Source organism: Merops nubicus, unplaced genomic scaffold (assembly GCF_000691845.1).
Source record: "Merops nubicus isolate BGI_N331 unplaced genomic scaffold, ASM69184v1 scaffold537, whole genome shotgun sequence".
In the NCBI taxonomy this organism is placed as follows: domain Eukaryota; kingdom Metazoa; phylum Chordata; class Aves; order Coraciiformes; family Meropidae; genus Merops; species Merops nubicus.
Window position 1 is genome coordinate 29,760 of NW_008619323.1, and position 21,404 is coordinate 51,163.

The 21,404-nt window shown below is 37.8% G+C and overlaps 1 protein-coding gene across 1 annotated transcript in view; it reads right to left on the reverse strand.

Annotated features, from left to right (window-relative positions):
- The window catches only part of LOC103776227 (serine/threonine-protein kinase MRCK alpha-like), a 79,914-nt gene that overhangs the window by 24,848 nt on the left and 33,662 nt on the right, over positions 1–21,404 (reverse strand). The window lies entirely within an intron of this gene.

The following is a 21,404-nucleotide window of genomic DNA, read 5'->3' on the forward strand; positions in this document are numbered from 1 at the left end:
TTTTACCCAAGCACTCTCATGGGAAAGATGCACGCTTGTACTGGAGCTGGAAAACAAGCACTAAGTTTACTACAGAACAAAGGTCAACAAAACCTTTGTTTCACTGAAGTAATTAACACTTCTTTAAATTTAGTGTCTGGCATCACCATTTTTCTCTGGTGTATATCTCCACTCACTACATATGTCTGTCACACTTGTGCCAAAGTGACCAAGAAAGCCATTGTACACAGTACTGCAACTCTGCCTGGCCAAATTCTGCAGCTGTCTCATTCAGGTCATAATACATATGGAAAATTTTTTTAAGCAGGCAACATAATAAATACCTGTTACTTTTCAAACCTGAGTGTTTTTCAGTATCATGTTTTACAGATACATAAGTATACTGAAATAAAGACAAAGTATATGCCCTCAGTATGCAGCTGACTAGGACAAAAGCACCTCTTAAGTTACCAGAGGAACGTTCATGGTTGTTCAACAAATTAGGTTCAAATGATGAAATTTCTTCTCATTAAAGTCCAGTTATTAGAAATATTCATTAAGCTAAATTTTCTAAATATATAAGACATCATTACATTCTTACTCTATCCTTATCTATTTGGTAAATTACAACTGTATGAAGTATTATGATTCCTTTGCTTCATTCCCTTAACAATTTAAAAATTAATGTCATCAATTGGTTTGCAGACAAATTTCAAACCATTCACAAGCCAGGACGTTCACGTTGCATGAGAGCAAAGTTATGGTTTGTTTTGTTTGTTTTTAATAAAACCCAAGTTGTAAATAGTGTTTACTGAGAATTTATAGTGGCAAAAAATATTAGAAGTACACCATGAACAGCGTTACAGAAGCAATGGCATGGAGGTATCGTGGTATAACACACTCAGTGACAGTTAACATGGTAATACTAGGTTGTTTTGAAGAAAAGCACTTCCCCAATTTCTGCTACCCAAAGCTACAGGCAGGCAGTGGCCCCTGCTGAAAACAAATTTTAGCCACTTCCCAAATATGCAGAAACATTTACAAAGTAAAAAGCAAACACTACTTAAGAAATCATACTTTTGCATCTTGCAACTTAGTATAAAGAATTCTTTACAAAGTAAATGAAAAAAAAAAATTAACTGACTCCATCCTCTAACATTCTTCCACTTGATTTTTGCTGACACTAAATATGCCAAAGAATTGCAACCTCCAGATTGAGATAGTTTTATTTATTTTACATCTACCCACCAAAAGCATTCCTTAAACATGTTTCTAAATAAAAACAAACACATGCTATTGAGGCCTCTGGAGTTATAACTTCAATTTAAAACACTTTGCAAAAACATGCACCTAAAATAAAGTTCCTCTTAGAAGCTGGACCTAGTTCAAGCTAAACAAAAACATGAGTCACCCTTGAGGCTTCATTTATCCACGTTCTATCTTTTAATATATTCCCAAGAGAAATAATAATAACCATCATCATCATCCTACCAACCTCTCCCATTCAATCTCACAAAACTGCAGAAAACATGAAAAAATCCTACTCCACTGTCAACACTATGCAAAAACAAACCTGCAAACAACACTGAAAGCACTCGGAGGTAAAAGTATTTCTTGCAAAGCCGTTTGTAACGCTCAGTAGTAACTTCATAGCAACAATTTTTACAGTCGAGGAAAGAAGAGACCAACTTAATACATACAAAATTCCTTTCAGCTCTTGTAACAGAAGGTATGGGCTATGAACAACTGTTCTGAATTCAGCTGAACTACGTTAAAAGACAGTTTGAAAGACAAGAATTGCTGGCACCTGCAGGGCAGAGCAGGCTATGAGCAAAGGAAAATGTAAGAAAATTATAAGCCCCAGAGGGGAACAAGGAAGGGGAGTAATTATTGTCAGTGTAATTGAAGAGTTCAAAGGTGGTCATTAGGGGGAAAAATAATATGTCATAAACCCTGCAACTCTACTGAGCATGCAGTTGGTAGATCCCATTAGAATTAGGAGGTTTGTTCAAGGTTTTTGTTTTGAACGACCTTTGGCGACTCTTCTTTAGTGGTCAGAACTGATTCTTCTCCTGTTCTAAATAGGTCATGGTCTTCTCTCTTCACACCCACTCAATCTTCCACAGCTTATTCCAGTTTCTTTACTGTATGAACTGGTTCTGTCTTTCACACTTCCATCCCAGCTGCAGTTCTATTCCCATCATCCTCTGCCTCCTAGACTCACCTCAAAAGTTGAGGTGATATTCCAATACTCCACAGCCTATCAACTCCAAGTCTCCCCTCCTTTTCTTTCACTCTCAGCTTCTTCAATCCAGAGTCCTAGTCTCCCTGAATGCACACGTTTAACTCATCTTTTTTTCTCCCATCTCTGTTCTCAGCAATCACTATTTCCCCACAGTCACCTTCCAGATTCCCTTCCCATTCCCTCTGGCTTCCTATTCCTCTAATACTTACTGTCTTCTTTCCTCATGTCCAATTTTTGTTCTGTTGCACAGGAACCTTCTTTGGCACCACAAGCAAAAGCACTACTAGCAACCAAGAGTCTCCACACTGTCTCTAGTGTCTATTTACCAGCATCTCCCAAAATTGCAGGGCAAGTCCCTTCATTCTTACAGCTCTGAAACTGTGCAATCCCACAGCAGAAGAAAACTGAACAGCATTTAGGGATCAGATCCTGCATATGGTTGGTTGAAACTTTTTGAGAACTGGCATACTGAGGGAAAAATTATAGCCTGAAAATACCTAGGTGGGGAGCAGAAAAATGAAAATACATTCATAACCCAAGGAAAATTCTCTCCTGGATTTCAACAGTGTCTCCATATCCCAGAGCAGAAGAATTTCTCACAGGGCTTTTAAGAATTATTTTGTTCCTTTAAAATCTCTGCAGGAAAAGCAACGCACATTTCTTGATCTTGTCCTGAAAAGAGGTGATACTTACTGCTTCAGGCAGATACTAAGGAAGGAAAATTCCAGACCAAGTAGCTAAAACCTGGCAAAAGTAATGAGTGAATGATGAAAAGTTACATGGTTTAGTGAATAGACCACTGGACTGAATCTCCACAGATAAAAGTTATGAGGCAATTGTCAGCAAATCATTTCAATATCACTCAGTGATAACACTGGTGCTCAGTCAAGCAACTAGTATCAGCTGGCTAGAAGGCTGTGGAGCACTAATACTCCAATAACTCTGCAATTAGTTTGCTAGAATAAAAGAAAAAAATCTGCTCATTTGAAATATGAGATAATAATTCAAGAAGTATAAGCATTCGGAAGCCATTTTATGAACCAGATTTGTAGTGGGAACCAGTATTGAACTGAGGGAATTGCTCTGATACCACCATGCCCTCTGGAGACCCTGAGCTCTACACCCAGTCTCAGACAGCTCAGCCCCAGTCTCGGGAGCAGCTTCTGGGGGAAGCCCAGTGTGCAGTGGTTACAGGTTGCCAGAGTTAGACCTGGTACAAATCAAGACAGTACAAGTTCTTCAAAAGTACTCCACAGTGAATTCAGGTGACGTGGGTATTCAGCCTACCCAAAGAAATTCAGAACCTCCTTCTATCAACTTTTTTGTAGCACTGCCATATGAGGGTGTGAATGGAGCAAAGATTGCTGGCTTGCTGTGTTGCCTTCTTTCCTTTAGTGTTTTTTGTTTGTTTGTTTGTTTTTTCCCCTTCTGTTCAAAGAGTGATATACCAGCATCAAAGGATATGGAAGTCTGGACCAAACAAACCTTAAAAACAAGTATATGCATTTAAACCATGACTCCAACACAGAGTACAGGAATGAATTCTCTTTTTCTGAGCTGCACTGGCCTTGACTGGGAAAGAAAATGAGCATGGCACAGCAATTTGGATAAGGTGATGCTCTTGGTGCTTGTTTTGCCGATTCATTATTTGCTTCTGTTCATCTGGAGAATGCTATAGGAATAAATGGCCTGTGTGATACTGGATACTTCAGTTGCACAGAAAATGAGTGTAGAGGCTTTTAGGGAAAAAAAAAAAAAAAAAGGAAAAATCCTTAATGAATCACTTTTCATAAAGCTTCTTGGTTTCAGTTGGGGAGCTGTTCTTTAGATTGGCATGTTTACCCAGATGACTTCACTCACCTCTCTTTAAAACAGTTTACTTTCTTAAGCCATAATTAAAACCCAAACATTTTACATACTAACTGTGTTAATATAAACAACATTCTGAAATATGACTACAGCAGATATCTGGATTATTGCCATTCATTTTTGTTTCTCTGTTAATGAGCCAGAGTAGAATTTCATTTGTTCAGTACGACTCAAAAAAATGTATTCCCTCTGAGACACGCTAAATCCATAGCACATTCCAGCTGTAAAACAAACTAAGAAGAATTTTTATTACATGTGAATATATTTTTTTTTTCCTGGATTCATTTCTGATACTAAATGAAACTTCAAGAATCATAAGGTCTTGTATACTGAAATTCAGACTAGCCTAACTCCTTAAGTTCCTTCCAACTTGAATTATTTCATCAGCTTATGGTTTCAAAGTATATCTGTTCTGAAGTTCATCTATATCATTCTTTGAATCACTGAATCAATGTTATTCAGTTATTTGCAAGACCACATGGAGCTCCTCAAGTCTACAGGACAGGACACAGCAGGTATCTTAAGTTAATTTTGTTTCATGGACAAAATGAAGGCCTCCTTGTAGAGGCAAGGGACCACACAAACAGAAAAGAAGATATATCAAAAATAGAGGGACATCTAATGCAAAAACTGTAACACAATGATTAAGGAGCTGTCATGTCAGACACTACCAAAGATTATGCCCATGGACCAACTCACAGGCTCACATCTTTAAGTTTAAGTGATAAAACCCCTGCTGGCATCAAAGAGTTTGTGACCAGTAGGGATCCTTCTTCTTGGTAACTGTACAGTTATGGTGCAGAAGGCACTCGCTTTGATTATTCACTGTGGGTTTGTTTTTTCAAAACAAAAATGATCAGGCAGAAATGGAGGGAAAGGTGAGTCCTTCTCTGTAACTCACATCTAAAAAAGGTGGCCAGATGGTGCAAGGGGGCACCTCTCAATATGTCCAATATGTCCTCATTGGAACAAACATTTCAGATGCTAATTGACTGTCCTCACATACACAGCTGAGCTCTTTAAAAAGCAGCAGAACTAAAATAACAATAAAGGGGTTTATATGGGTCTAAATTCAACAACTGCAATGTGAGCTGAGCCTGAAGAAGGAGATGGATCTGTCTGAAATCAAAGGAGCAATTTAGTAGCTGAGCTACTACTTTATTTTAGCTCACCGGATAAGGAAGGGATAATTTGGAGGACATACTTTTATTTCTAATGTTAGCATTAGAAAAGCAAGGAAATTAATTCGTTTTCCTAAACGGGTCACATGCCCCAGGGCACGCTGTCCCTGAATAGTAAAGAACAAAATGAATAGCTTACATTAAATTATTTTTCTGTGACATCTTCACATGAGCAGTATTTTTTTTTAATGCTACCAATGCAAATTAAAGTACTAGAAGATAAGAAAAATAAATTTGTTTCAGGTGTAATTGCTGGCATAGAGAAACTGATCCAGACAACTTAGTACTAATTGAGGATTTCACAGCACATTATTTTCTCATTATACATGCAAGAGCATTCCCCAAAAGTATAAATCAAAAGGTTAAAATCAGGCATCAACAATTATAATTATCCACTCTTACAAAAAGTAATGTTATCCTTTGCCAAGTCACCTACTCTAAAAAAACATAACCAAGATCTTACTGCCAGAATGCCTGGACTTTTTATCCAAAATTCCTTCAGAACACAGGATTATCCTTTGTCAGGACAGAAGTTTGGCAAACTGCTTATTTCACTCCCTTTTGTTGTTTCAGGCAGACTTTTCTTCCACACTCTTCTTCTCACACAGAAGTGTAACATCCATGACAAGAAATGAAGATGTTTTGGTTTGGCAGCACTCCAATGAAAGGAGAAAATTCAGTGCCTGTGAAGTTTTTATTAAGGTATTCAGTGATGCCACACTGACAGCCCACTTTAGATCTGCTAAGTGAACCAGCTGGTGAACTTGCATCAAGATTGCTATTCAACTGATGCTTTTTTTTTCCCCAGTCAAACCCTACGGACATGGATGCCCAGGAGCTTACTTCTATTTTCCATTGCAGTGTACTGGGTTCTATCAAAGTCAAAGTTGCCATATTCTGCCAACTACAGTTTATCTGAATTCTAGTGAGCAAAACTAGGAGTACGCTCCATCTGGCAGCAAGACCGATGTGCACTGAGCCAAATGAGATCTGGCCAGTCGGCAGTTATTCTTCAGTAACCCCAATAAGATAGGCTGCACAAGATAGCAGCATGAGAAAACTGGAACGTGTTGTACCTCATTAACTGTGCCTCTTATCAAGACTCTACCATGCCTTCTCCTAAACAGACACTCCTCCACTTTTGGGTAGAATCCAAGAAATGTATATTTCAATTGAATTCAAAGTCATTTAAATAACTTTGATCATAACCTTATTATTTACTTAGCACCCAAACAGTTGCATCATGTTTGTATAATAAACAAAACTTGCTTCATATAAAGCTGACAAACTAAACCTTGCAGCTGAAAAAGATGCGGTAGCCTTGCACATAGTCTTAAGTCAACAGGAACAGTCAAAGATTAAACACTTCAGAATTCAAGCCATAATAAGCAAAGCAACTCCATGGAAAAAATAAATGCTATCAACAACCTGATTTTAAAATTACAATGAGGAGGTTTAACTTTTTTTTTTTTTCTTCTTAAACAGTATCTTAATACTGTAATACTCCTGTTTTCTCATTAACTCAATAATAAATCATTATGTATGTGTTGTTCCAAGAACACCCAGTAATTCACCTCTACTAAAAGAATTTCCCTACTTTCAGCAGCAGGGGATAAATCTACATCTCGTTAAAGTCAGTGGACAGACTCCCAACAATTACTAGGAAACATCAACCAAACCAAGACAACAAAGGTTCTAGACTTGTGATACAGTCATTATCCACTGATCAGTATGTGAAGCTTTATATTTATACTGTTACACATCCTAAACAAGTTTTATTCTTAGTAATATGACAACACTAAAGGAAAGACAATTCAGAAATCAGGGTTTCACACAGTAGATGCTGTATGCACTCCATCACATACAGAATCAGATCGTGAATCCAAACTGAAGTTTCAGACAAAATGTCCTGCCAAAGTGTACTTCTTTCATCCCAAATCCAGATTGAGAGAAATAACTTCTGTCCCCACTAAAGGTAAGGTAATTATGTTCCTCCTTTACAACAAAGGACTTGCACCACTGACTTGAAGCATACAACTCAGAAAGACCTAAGGTGAGTTGCTATCCACACTGAGTGTGGGCAATACAAAGAGTAATTAATTTAAATTCCAATAAAATACACTTAGATGAGACCTCAGAAATCACTTCCATAATAACAACAGTAGGACCTTGAAACAAACTGCTTAGGGGAATTTCGCCATCTCTATCACTATACATTTTTTAAGAACTAGCTAGACAAACATCTGTCAAGAGTAGTTTAGCTACAGTTTGATCTTGCCTTGCAGCAGAAGAAAAGCATTAGCTGACCTCTCCAAGTCCTCTCCCAGTCCTTTTCTCTACAGTCTTTAACCTCTGCCACTCAGACAAGTATTCTTGACAGAACGCAGCATTTAATATAGGTATTCAATGCTCTTTATGAATTTCAAATGCTAATAATGGAAATAATAACAAACAACGAGGAATAAGTACATCAGCCAACACATATATGTCTTGAGTTTGTTCAGGCACCGACAGTCATTCCTGAACACTTGAATTGAGTGCAGTTACTGGCTTATACATATATGGCCCACCACATCATATTACAACATCCTAGAATTAATTTACCTTAGAAAAATGTAACCCTGAGTCTTTTGTATTTATGTATTTGCTGTTAAATAATGGATCTCTCAACTATGGTAACAGTTCTAAAACAAAGATCCTAATTTTTAAGGGTGCTTATATCCTTTTTATTCCCTCTTCTTTTTGAAAAAAGGAGGCAATTTGAGCAATCCTTTTTGATAAGTGCTTGGCAGCTACATACTCCCTGTAGCTATTGTCTTTCATCTAAAATGCTAATCAACTGACAGAACCAGATACCTATGGAGAAAACCCTCACATCCAGGCTAGGCCCTTCATGCAGTGCTTGGAAAAGATGTCAGGGCAAAGTCATTTGTGATGTCTAAGGATTATTTCTATTGTCTTGTCAGTTGTACAGACTAAAACCAGGAGCACACTGTGTCGTTTTACAACTGTTTGAATTTAGTACTGTACAATGCTAATTTATGAAACAAAAATAAAAGAGTTGTAAATCATTATCAGAAAGACAACTGCTTACAGTAAACTGTTATGGACATAACAGAAAGTCTGATATCCAATGTATCCTGAAACTGTTAGAATTTCAAACTAAAAAATAAAAAAGGAAGTTAATTTAAATAGTCTGACTGCCAATTATCGGAACCATTAAAAAAAAACAAAAATGCAAAAAAATTAACTGGCCTCTTACAGTATGGCAAAACTATAGAAGCATCAGAAGCATTAAAGTTTTCAAAGATGTGTCAACAAAAGATGGGCAAAACAAAACAGGCATCTTTTTTATTTTTTTAGAAACAAAGGCCAATCTGAAAAATAAGTATTTGGTCTGAGAAGTCCAAACATCAGCACAGGAAATTAGAAAAAACTGCTACTAACTGAATACAACTTGTAAAACTCAAGGAGGCAATGCTCAGGAAATGAGCTAAATATTCTTACGTGAAACAAGACAAGTAGAACCGTAACCACAGAACAATACTCTAAAGCTCTAGAGGTACTACACCATCCACTGATCACTGTCAATCCAGAATTATGGTTATTTGAAAGGACTACTGAAAATCCAACTGGGCATGGCACTTGGCAATCTGCTCTCACTCACCCTGCTCTGAGCAGGAGGGTTGGACTAGCTGATCTCAAGAGGTCCCTTCCAATCTCAACCATCTTGTGATTCTGAAATTATGATTAAAGCTGCCTTTTTAATTTTATTTCAAAACCAACAGCATTCTGGTTATACTGTAACAACACTCCCCAAATATAATTCTGAAATGGAGTAACACTAAAATACTACATATTCATTCCTAGCAGGATATATACTTCTAAGTTCTTGTGGCTCACGACAGAATGTGTGTTTAGCCTTAGTATTGATTACATGCCTATTTCTGCACTGGAAATTTTATTTCATATAACAAAGATTGGCAATATCTCTCTCTCAGCTCTACAAGGTTATGACAAGTAAAACCACAAAGCTGTCTTGATTGTATCTTGACATTTTGTAGTAGTCACACTTAAAAAATTTGTTAAAATTTAAAACTTCCTTTTTTTTGCCCTGAAATATGACAAAAAGAAAGCCCCTATTTGCAAAATGCTCAGCAGTCAAGGTTAGTCTTTGACATTCCTGACACTGTTAAGGTAATAAATGTTGGCAAGACTGGGCTGAAGCCATCAGATAACTTTGCATGAGTAGCCATCCACACCACTGCTCCTTTGCAGAGGTTTTTTCTCTGTAAGAAGTCCTGGTTACCAGAGGAGACTCATCTCCTCATAAGAACGACTCCAGCACACCAGTCTGTGGCTATGGTGAGGCATAGCATACAAATCTCCTCCCAGTGTCTCAGGAGCATGGTCACCACCAGTACCACAGCTTGCTTTCACAGAACAATTTCAAGAAGAGTTTATGCCTGCTGCCAGATAATGTTAAAGGATCAGTAGCTGGTTTATTCTGTTGAAGCATAACTTCATTGTATGGTTTGCCCCTCACATCAGGAGCCCCAGCTATGGTCACAGCTTCCTCTAATATCTCATTTTTCTGAACTGAGGACTCTAACCTCATCCAGATCGTACCAAAACTCACTGTACTGCAATTTTGAACTTACCAAGCAAAGGAAGAAAATTTTTTTAAAGATTTTTAGGTTGTAAAATATATGTGGTATCTGCTGAGGGTGTAAATTAGGCACTATTCTACTGGACTAATTATTCTGGTCTGGACTACTTATCTGAACCTCATATTCCAGCATACGAATTACTTTTCTCACTAAGTTTTCCTGAACTAAACTGTAAATTTGTAGTAACTATGGGCATGCTTTTTAATTAGTATGAAAGAGCATCTTAGGAATGCACTAGAACAGGGCACATCAATATATGCAAAAGAAAAGGAATTATGTCAGGACTGTTTGCTTATTGATGGTTCTTCAGAATCCAGCTAATTGCAGGCAGGAGGGTTCAAAAATAGATGTTTAAATTATACCTTTATGCAACTAACAGTGCCTACACTGAAAATACAACCATAGCTTGAAAGAAGGAGCCTCTGGTTAAAACAAAATGATGGCAGAGAATGGATTGCTCACCTAGCAAGCAGCCCACACCAGAGGGGCCCCGAAGACAAAAAACAGTTGAAAATGGGCTGTGAACCAGAAATTTCACCACAGTGGGCTACGTATTATTTGTGAAGGAAGAGTTTGGAACTTTTAATTTACACAGCATTTAGAAAAGAAAACAAACCTCCGATTTAATTTCTCTACCTCCATCTGGTGTTCTAGTTTTTTAATAAGCTACAAATACTTGCAGTGGAGGACCTGGCTGAGGGCACTCACTATTTTCGCCTCTCTAACCTGCCCAGCTGTCACAATGCTTTTTTTGGATCTGACCATTCTGCTTACAGTTTCACATTCCTCAACAGCAACTCTGCACCACCAACATCCATCAGAGAAAATGGCCATTTGAGTCAACGCTTGAGAGAATAATGGCCTTCAAGTTCAACCCCAAAGTTGCATCAATATTGAGAAACAACACTAAGTACGTGGCAGACAAATTACTATCACAGACGTGTGTTCAAATATCTTTAACACAGTTTGCTGTTTTTTGTGGCAGTCTATTAGATGATACTTTAAAATACTTATTAAAAATCCCCACATCATTTAAGCTGATGGTGGTAGAGACAAGTTTCATTAACCAGGCAACTTCAAATATTAGGTTTATTCTCTTAAGTTTTCAATGTAATTACAACGGAATATGAAGCAACTTGTTTGAACTCTGTGAATTTCAGCTGACAGAGCTGCTTCTGGGCTGCTGAACTGTACGCTTTTGTATCATTGTACACTTTTCCTCCAAAAGACAGGAATAAAAATATTATCATGATAATCTTAAAAAAATTAAAAACATTGTGTATTTGCTATGTTTTTCCATGTCAAATTTATTGGAATTCCATTTCGGCTCCTAAGAACTTAAGTAAATAGATTAAGAACTCCACAACCACTACCCTGCAGCATATTCTAAAGATTAAAAAATTAAAGTCTGCTAAGTAAGGCTAATTCATGTCAAAGCTTTTAGATTTCTAATAGTATCATGAGTTACTGGCGAGTAAAGGAGTAGATAGAGTAAGCTCCTTAAGAATGTCATGTCCATCTGTGAGTACCATCTGTCAATGAAATCCTGAAAGAAGAGGCTAACGAGGAATCCAGAATATGCCCAGCTGCTGTGCTGCAAATTACTACCTATGCCAGAAAACCTTAACACATATTTCTAGGCAGATAAATGTTTTCTTTCCTTTTGATTCTCATTTTAGATACGCTGTCTCTGCTCTCTGCAGTTCAGCACAACCATACATAGTCTCTGAAACAGCTGACTCCTCTGAAAATTCTGAGAGTAGATTAGACAAACTGAGGACTCGATTGGTTTTGATGACAGTTCAAAAAATTTCTTTTCCTATTCATTTTTTTTTTTTCAAACGCACTGATCACACTAAGAAAGCAACTCACAGGAGAATGTTCACCCAGAAGCTATCTGGACAACTTAACAAGTTTTAATATATATTCTTATATATATATGCCTATGTAAGACACACACGTATGTTTTTCAGTTATCAGGGATATTTATAAGTGCCCTGAGCTTTAGCTCAGCAAGCTGTTAGTTGCAAATTTCTGGGACTGATGAAGCAACAAACTAACCTGCTCAGTCCATACTGCATCCAACAGCAACTCTTCCCTAGTCCTTTTCTATCCTCCTCCAGGAATAAATACACAGATATAAACACACCAAGAATTACGGGAGGTGAGGGACAGGGAGGTCTGTAAAGAAATGAGTTCTGAGATGATTAGATGCTTTTCATTTTGCCAAAGGAAGGATATACAGTCTTAATATGAGGTTGATCTTATCCCTCTCCCATCCACATACTTGCTCAGCAATAAAAATCACCAAGAAGCTATAAAAATATATTAAAGGGGGCAGGAAGAAAAACACGCAGAAGAATGCAGAATACACTTTAAAGACACATACAATACAAACTAATAGAGAGCACAGTACAAATATTTAAATAAATTATTTCTTGTTCCTGAAGTTATGTGGGAAATGAAACAAAGATAAGATGCAAGCTGCAAAGTGAACCCTGTAGGCTTAAAAAAAAAACAAACAAACAAAAAAACAAACAAACAAACAAACAAAAAAACAAAAACAAAAACAAAACCCACAATGGTTTACAATGAGAAGAAAACCAATGTTATCCCAAGAGAACAAATATATACATCAGATACTTGCCACAGCTCTTGCAACGTGTGAAGAAGCACTGTTATATCCTATATATTTTACTGTTCTTCCCTCAGGCTAGTATGGCTTTAGATTTCACATATTTTTTGAAAGACAGCCCAGTTAGGAAGAAGAGTGTTTCAGAAAACAACAGTACTACACTGCCATTTTAATGTATTGCACAGATCCTTTCTTTCTTCCTCCTTCATCCAATAAAGGTTTACTGAGCAGTGACAGACACTTGATTCCCTCTTTTTCCAATGGAAGTCAATGTTGTGAAGAATATCTACCCTCTTCCAAAAATGAGGGGGGAGCCTAGTGAAGAACAGACAAAAGCATGGCTTTTCCAAACATGTCTCCTACCTAACTGTGCCCTAAATTAACACTACAGAGGTTAAATTCTAACAGGAAAAAAGATTCTTTACTAGTGACTAAGTAAAAAGTAGAACAGTGGAGAGCACAGAACCTACTACTGAAACAATAAAAGTAAATTTAGGACAATCTCTTGCTTCGCTACAGCTTGATCATGTTCTCTACTGTATTGCAAATATGGCATTCTATTTATTACCTTCTGGTTATTTGCAAAAAAATAAAAAGCATTAATGAGTAACTGTGTTGAAGGAACTCTGCTCACAAGCTGCTAAAATACAGCAGAGGATACTGCCATTAAATACAAGAAATGTAAAGTGACCAGTTTTTAGGTGCACAGAAAAAGAAAGTATGAGCGTGTGTGAAAGCACATTTCTATATGTGCACAAGGGAAGGAAGAAAAATTGTATTTCAGTGGAAATTTAGACTATTTCAGGTTATTATTCATTCCTTGTCAACCACATGAATAGTTCAACCTGACCAATGTTGATATAGGCTGAATCAAAACCTTGCTGCAGGCAACAAGAGAGAGTGCCTTTTGGGAGCGTACATTTGCAAGGCTTTACACTGGAAAGAAAGAAGCAGCAGAGGCCTGTGCTGCTTCCTGAGTGCTATTCCACAGCCAGGTGAAGAATCACACCACGAACCTCTCATGAAACTCTCAGTCAAGTCCTCTGCAGGGAGAACAGCACACAGGGTGGAAGAACTCATCAGTGGAAGGAGCTGAACAGGGACATAAATGGCTCTAAATTCATGAGGAAAAAAACACACCAAATCCTCCCACCTCTGTCATAATGCAATTTTTTTTTTTTTCTTTACTATATTACTTAGGACTCCATTTTTTAAAAGTAAACATCACACCCAGTTGCTCAGCTACAGAGTCCTGACTGGGAAGGTAGCACCTGCCTGCTGAGAGACTCAATGCACTCCATTCCTGGCACCTCAGCCTCGCCTGCACGACTGGCTCTCGCCAAACCCAAATACAAGAGAAGCTGGTAAGGAGCCTTTTCAGTCAGAAGTCCTACCCTGACACATAAAACAAGATACATTTTACATTATTATTTGGCATCAGCTTTTCAGTTGTGCTGAAAATGTAAAAATGTGAAAAATGTAGTTTTGTTTCTATATCCAGGGGTTCATGAGGTAGGCTAGTAGACTCCTTGGAAGTCTCCTGTACCCATCTGAAACACAATTTTACAACTTCTTGAAAATATTTTCCCCCACTCTCTCATCTTTCTATTTTGAGACAGTAGGATGCTTTCTTTTTTTGACACTAAAATTACATTCAAAGTAACAGACTTTTTGGCTGACATAATGAGGGTTTGGATTTTTCTTTTAATTCCTTACACAAAGGAGTTGCTCTACCCTGTCCACTTTCCAGGCTGCAGAGGATGTGGGTGAGACTCCTACAAGACACTAAGGCTACGATTCATCATCTGACCATGCAATACCAAGCAAGATGGGATACAGTCTGGGTGTTTTTTATTCCTGAAAAAGATCAGCTCCTTGACCTTTCTTTGCTGTACAACACAAATGTGTATGGAAGCAGAATGGAAAGGGCACAAATCAGTGGACAGAAGGATGCGACCCATGTGAGGGTGTGCTTCAAATTCACACCCTGACCGCTGATTCCTTCAGTAACAGCCACTTTTATTAATATTTTTTCTACTGTGCTTTTTCACACTCAATGTTCATACAAAAGTCATTAACTGCAGAAAGGACGAGTTTATCAGAAAGAGAATTTTTCAGTCTTTAAAATGATGAAAAGCAGCACCCTGTGCAGAGTTCTGGAGGGGAAGGTGGCAAGAGTCACATCAGTTCAGCCAGCTGAAGCACCGGGGTGCATCAGGAGCCTGCATCACAGTGAAAACTGTGGCAAGTGATCCAAGCTCTGTCACTTTTTGATCCTATGGCAGGATACAGCAGAACTCATATTGAGAAGTTAAATGAGAAAACATATATTAGGAAACTATGCACTTCATGGGACTGCTAAGTTTTACTAAACATTAAGATACAATAGATTTGATAATTAAAAAATATCATTAAATTACAACTATTGCAGAAAAGACGGACTCATAGAACTGCAGCTACTGAGTGAAAGCTGTGCTTGAATTACAGAACCATAGAATGTCTGGGCTGGAAGGGACCTCCAAAGGTCATCTAGTCCTGCCATAAGCAGGGACATCTCCAACTAGATCAAGCTACTCAGAGCTTCATCCAGCCTGATCTTGAATGTCTCCAGGGATGGAGCCTCCACCACCTGTCTGGGCAACCTATTCCAGCGGTTAATTTGTGGTTTTAGAAGTCAGAGAATACTATCTTTGCACAAGCAATCATTTAGGAATATTCAGAAGTACAAAAAAAATCCAACAAACCCAGCCCTCAGAAGTCCCTCATGTCTTCCTCCCATTATTTTCTCTCTGCTGCCATGCTTGTTTTCTGTCTAGTACCCTCCTCCACGTAAATAGCTTGTCACTTGGAGGATCAAAGTTGCTATTTTCAGTCACTTAACCTAGAGTTAATCTTATTGTTGCTCGCCTGTTTAAGTAGAATTAGTTGTCTACTGTGCACCTAATGGCTAACAAGGAGATTGACAGTAAGTTCTTGACTATAGGTACTGTTACAGAAGGTGTGCTTCAGAATTTGCATAATGAGCATTTTTAGCTAGATGTGATACTTTTTCTTGTAGAGTTGATTGATGCCTGAACTTATGTGATTTGATCAATATCTGTATTAATCATTATTCTCTGAGTGGGACCCAAGCTGTCTTCTCTCTGGAAACCAAAGTCAAAAGAATTTTTTTTTAAAGCAGGGAATAACAGTTTGGAGCTTCAACTAGCAAGGAGACCAGTTACATCTATAAATGATTTGATATGAAATTATATGAATGATGCTAAGGCACATGGAGGACAGGAAGATAATTCAGGAGAGTCAGCATGGCTTTACCAGGGGCAAGTCTTGCCTGACCAATCTGGTGGCTTTCTATAATGAAGCAAGTGCACTGGTGGAAAAGGGAAGAGCTGTGGACATCATCTATCTTGACTCTGCTAAGGCCTTTGACACCATCCCCCATAGCATCCTCCTTTCTAACCTGGAGAGGTATGGGTTCGATGGGTGGGCTGTTCAGTGGATAAGAAACTGGCTGGAGCACCCAGAGTGTAGTGGTCAATGGCTCAACGTCTAGCTGGGAAAACGTGCCAGGTGGTGTCCCTCAAGGGTCTGTACTGGGACCGGTGTTGTTCAACATCTTCATCAATGACACAGACAGTGGTACTGAGTGCACTCTCAGTGAGTTTGCTGACGATACTAAGCTGGGAGGTGTAGTTGACATGCCAGAGGGACAAGAGGCCATCCAGAGGGACTTGGACAAGCTGCAGAGGTGGGCTCAGGTGAACCTTGTGAGGTTCAACAAGACCAAGTGCAGGGTCCTGCACCTGGGCAGGGGCAACCAACATTACCAATATAGCCTGGGAGAGGAGATGCTAGAGAGCAGTCCACTGGAAAAAGACTTGGGGGTACTAGTAAATGAGAAGCTGGACATGAGCCACCAATGTGCAGCAGCAGCCCAGAAGGCCAGTGGAATCCTGGGCTGCATCAAAAGCAGTGTGGCCAGCAGATGGAGAGAGGTGATCCTGCCCCTCTGCTCTGCCCTGGTGAGACCTCACCTGGAGCCCTGTGTCCAGCTCTGGAGCCCCCAGCACAAGAAGGACGTGGAGCTGTTGGCACAATTTATTTTTTTTTTTTACACAAAGAAAAATGCCTATTCTGTTTATGAAACATCAGAAAGCAATGGACAGTGTTTAAATATTGACATTTTAGGACTCAGTTTGAGACAACCTGTTCTAAATAGATCACAAAAATCACATTATAAGATGTGATGTTTCTTCTCATGGATCTGGTGCTGACGAGTATACAAACTGTACACACTATGTAACAGTGGGAAAGTACTGCCTGACTTACATTTCTTTAATATAACAAACAAAATAAAAATCCAGCATTGAGATTTGAGTGTCATAGATACATACTCACTGATACAAAAGCAGCAGTTAGACCAGAAATTGACAAAAAAGCCTCTGCTACTCTCCTGAAAACTGCCACTACTAAGGTTAAGTTCAACTCAAATATTGTAGAAATGTGAAACTGTCCACCCTGGCACCAGGTCAATCAGCAGGCCTGCAGGACCAGAATAAGCAACTAATCCAGCTAACTGCTTCAAGATACACTTTGTATAAAATAAGTCACATGCATCTTGGTAGATAAATTTTGAGAATTTTGTGGCATTTTTCCCCCTGCATTTCAGTTGTGTTAGTATTATAAAGACTTTGCTGCAAGACTCTAAAAATTATAATAATAAAAGAGAATCACTGATTATTGACACATTCATAAAGTATCTAATATTGAAAAAAGACCAGTTATTTAGGAACAAATAACAAGGATTTACCTATTGAATTCTGTTTGAGCTAATCACGTTTTTCATCTTAACTAGACCAAATGTTTCAGCTTCCTGCTTTCAGTCTACACTCAGCTTTCAAGCTCCCTAGTAAAGGCTATTGAAGGGACCAGCTCTGACCTCCTGTGAAGTAGCACTCAGCAGATAAGGTATTCAGAGTTTTTCTGCTAAATATATTATGCAAAGGCAATTACAAATCTCAATAAGATTATTACTGATGCTAGTTGAATGGTGTCTAAACTAGTATCACAACATCAGATACTTCCAGCCAAGAATTCTCATTTCCACAAAATACAGTGAAGTTGAAGCCTGCAGCATGAATTCCACACAGGTTATTTTCACACACTTGCTGTATTTTTTCCTCAAATGTGCATTTGTGCTTCAGTAACTGCTGCATTGTGTTCAAGTAGACCAGACACAGAGAATTTCAGTCATGGCAGAACCCAAGAAAACCATTAGGATTGTGTCACAGTTTCTAAGAGATTACCAGAAACAACTTCATCCCAGTTCACGATGTTCTCTGTTTTCATGCAGCAAAAGGAATTTCCTGATTTTTCAAAATTTTATTATTTCATCACTTTCTCTAGAATAACAGGATTCGATTTTTGATGCTACTGATAATGTTTTATAAACACATCAATCTGGTACTAGGGAATTGAGAAGTAATAATAAAGCAAAAACATGGGGTTTGAATTGTTTATTGATCTGAATTGCACAAGTACAGCCAAAATGTTATACAGCACTTTCTAACCTACAGAAATCAGGACCTGCAACAGGGAGACATGCTCAAATTTCAAGTGAAAATCAAGGGATTTTACATTATATTCTCCAAAACGTTTCAGTGTCTTAGAGTTTGTGTTACTTTCACTGAGATGCTGCAAAACGCACAAATTCAATTAGTGTAAACTGGGAGGAAGAAAAACACACATATACTGTGCAATTCAAAAGATAAGTAGGGAAACCAGCAAGCTGGTTTGCATGTAAACACTAGCAGAGTACAGAAGTTACTAATTTTAAAATTATGGGACAGAAATTTTGAGTGTTGGTATATTCACAGAAAAATTAGGAAAATATCAGAACAAGCAAAATGGGGTAACAGAACTCTAACCTCCCCAGGGAAGCTGCAGTGAGCAGCTTCTATGTTTGTGTTTCTAACCAAGCTGACCTAATTATTGATGACATACTTTTTTTTTTAATTTTTCATTTATCTTAGGCACGTTAAGGTCAGACATCATGGTTTATTAGAAATCCATTTTCCTTAATTAGAATTAGATCTCTGAGAAGGAATGCAAAAGGTGTGGTTTGAAGGCAAATACTGCAACACAAAAATGCTTCTTGCCCACAAAATCCTCAGAACCCTCCCAATTTTTTTATAACAGACAAGTTAACCCCACTTAGGATATTCAAATGGGAATAATGATGCTTTACATTTCAGCATTAGGGACTCCCCTAAGCATTTGACTGTCAAAAGCAATCATGGCATTAGTAATACAGGATCTCAGACCAATGTTTTCCAGGAACTACGGTTTAAAGCAACAAGGTAAGCAAAGATTGAATCAATGTTTACTAAAGAGTTGCAACTTAAAAATAATTTCTTCTTTTGGGTACACTGGACAAGAGCCATCACTGTAAACCATGCTTCTGTTACTGGATTTCCAACACCTTTTGGGGGTTTACATTCTTAAAAGGAATACCAGCTTTGCAATGCAAGTGGGTAGAAAGAGGATGTTATTTGGAGCTACTGCCATTAGTCGGGCAGGAAACACGTAGACAACATTATACAATTTTCCTTTCCCTAAAAGACATGATATTTAGAATAATTATGAGAAATTGATATTTAGAATAATTATGAGAAATATCATGCTAGGCCATGCAAACACTGGGAGCAAAATCTGAATTCCTTTGCATGTGCAGTTTATCAGGATCAGGTAATTTTTGTCCCAGTATTATGAATTGAGACAAAATTTTGTATGAAAATATTTTAACAGATCTTTTTCACATGAAAGAGAGTGCCACAAAGAACAAATGACTGCACTAATAAAGGTACTGGTAAGGAACTGTCTAAAAGAGATGACAATGGGTAGTGCTGGAAGAGGATATAAAATCAGAGGAAAATTATTAGTGGTAATCCTCCGTAGTCAGTTTTGAAAGTGATTTAACATTTTGTTAACAACCTCAGCACAGAAGTAAATGCATGCTAATAAAATTTGTAGGTATCACAAAGCTGCAAAGCAGCAGTAACAGCAGGGAAGACCGGAATATCAGACACAGAGAAATGGCTAAACTGAAGACTAATAACAGAAATCAGATTAAATTTAACCATGTAATATGTAAATACCTGCCTATTGAGGGTAACAACAGAAACTTCACCTATACACTAAAAGCTTAGCAACTGTAAATGACAGAGAACGAACCGGGTACATCAAATAATTATATTATAGTTGTACCCTTTCAGTGTGATGGACCCATGGCTACTGGTTTCATTGGGAGAAATATTCTAGCACAGAGAGAAAAATACTGCAGCTAAAACACAAGCTCTTTCTAAAATGTCATCTGGAATATTATTTACAATCCTTGCCATTAAAATTCCAGAAAGTTGAAAGTTGCCTGGCAACTTTAAGAGTGAACAACTTGAAGAATGACCATATTCAAATTTAGCATGAAACACTACTTCAAAAAAATTATCTCTTAAAGAAATTCCTAAAATTCACTTACACATAAGAAATTTCAATCAGGCTACCAAACATGTGCCAAAATGTAACTGTAGCTCAAACAGTATGAAACAAACTAAAACGAAGCAGTCATTGTGATACAGAAATATAGTTCTTTTTCATCACTACTAAACTTTTTAGGGCTAGACCCATATGTAAATACAGAAACACTATTTTTTCCAATTCTTCTGTTTTACAACACTTTCCCAGGATCAAAACCCGTCTTTAAAATACAGCACACGCAGATTTCTTATCCTGCCTTATTTATTGCAGTCCCACAGTCCCAAAACCTTCCAGTCTTTTTGCAAGTATTCATAATTTAAAGTTCCTCTTACTCTCAGCTGTAGCTTGGCTCTTAACTACACCTACAGAGACAAAATTAACCTGGATTGAACTCCATAGCTCTACTGCTCTGCTATAGAAATTAAAATATGCCCACCATATGAAATTACACATGGTGTTTATTTTTCTCTAAACCTGTAGTCCACTTTCTTCCTGTACTAAATGAGGATATGATTAAGTATATTCAAGTTCCCAGTTTGAAGCATCTGCCTACAGATCTTCCACTATGCCATTTAATAACATACTTAAGACATAAATGTGCTTTTTCCTTTCATTGTTGTCAGAAAAACAAAACATATTGACAAGCATGATCCAGATATAATAAATGCTGTAACATGTGCACCCCAATATCTCCAGTACCTTAGCAGAAAAATATCTCAGAACTTTTAAAATAATTATAACAGTAATAAAAGAGTGCACCATTTACTCAAACACACTAAAATTACACATATTGAGAATAAAGGGCAGTGTTATTGAAAAAGTCTTTGCATTTTGGTTGTATATGTAATACACTATTTTCCTTTAACATAAAAACATAACATGGTTTGCTTAAAAACAAAACAAATACATCATTTTTTTAGTATCTCAGATAGCAACTCACGCCCTGAATCTTCAGCCCTTAAACTTAAGCAGAACTCTAAAAGAGCTGTACTTGCATAAAAGTAAACTCCTTTCTGTGCTAAAAGTTCCATTTCCTATATGAGGAAGACAACTCTGCTGCTGTTAGACCAGATCAGATTTTAGCCTCTTCTCTACTTCCCGCCCCCTCCCCCCTTCTCCTCTAGCCACTATTTTCTCTTTTGTAACTTTCTAATGCCATTTTCCTGGACTCTATACACTACATCTGATTAAAAATTACTGAGTTACAGTGGTAGCAATATCACTGCTTCCTGCTGCATGAGGAAATGCTACAGGCTGCCCCCCAGTAGCTAATAAAGAAAAACTGAACAGCA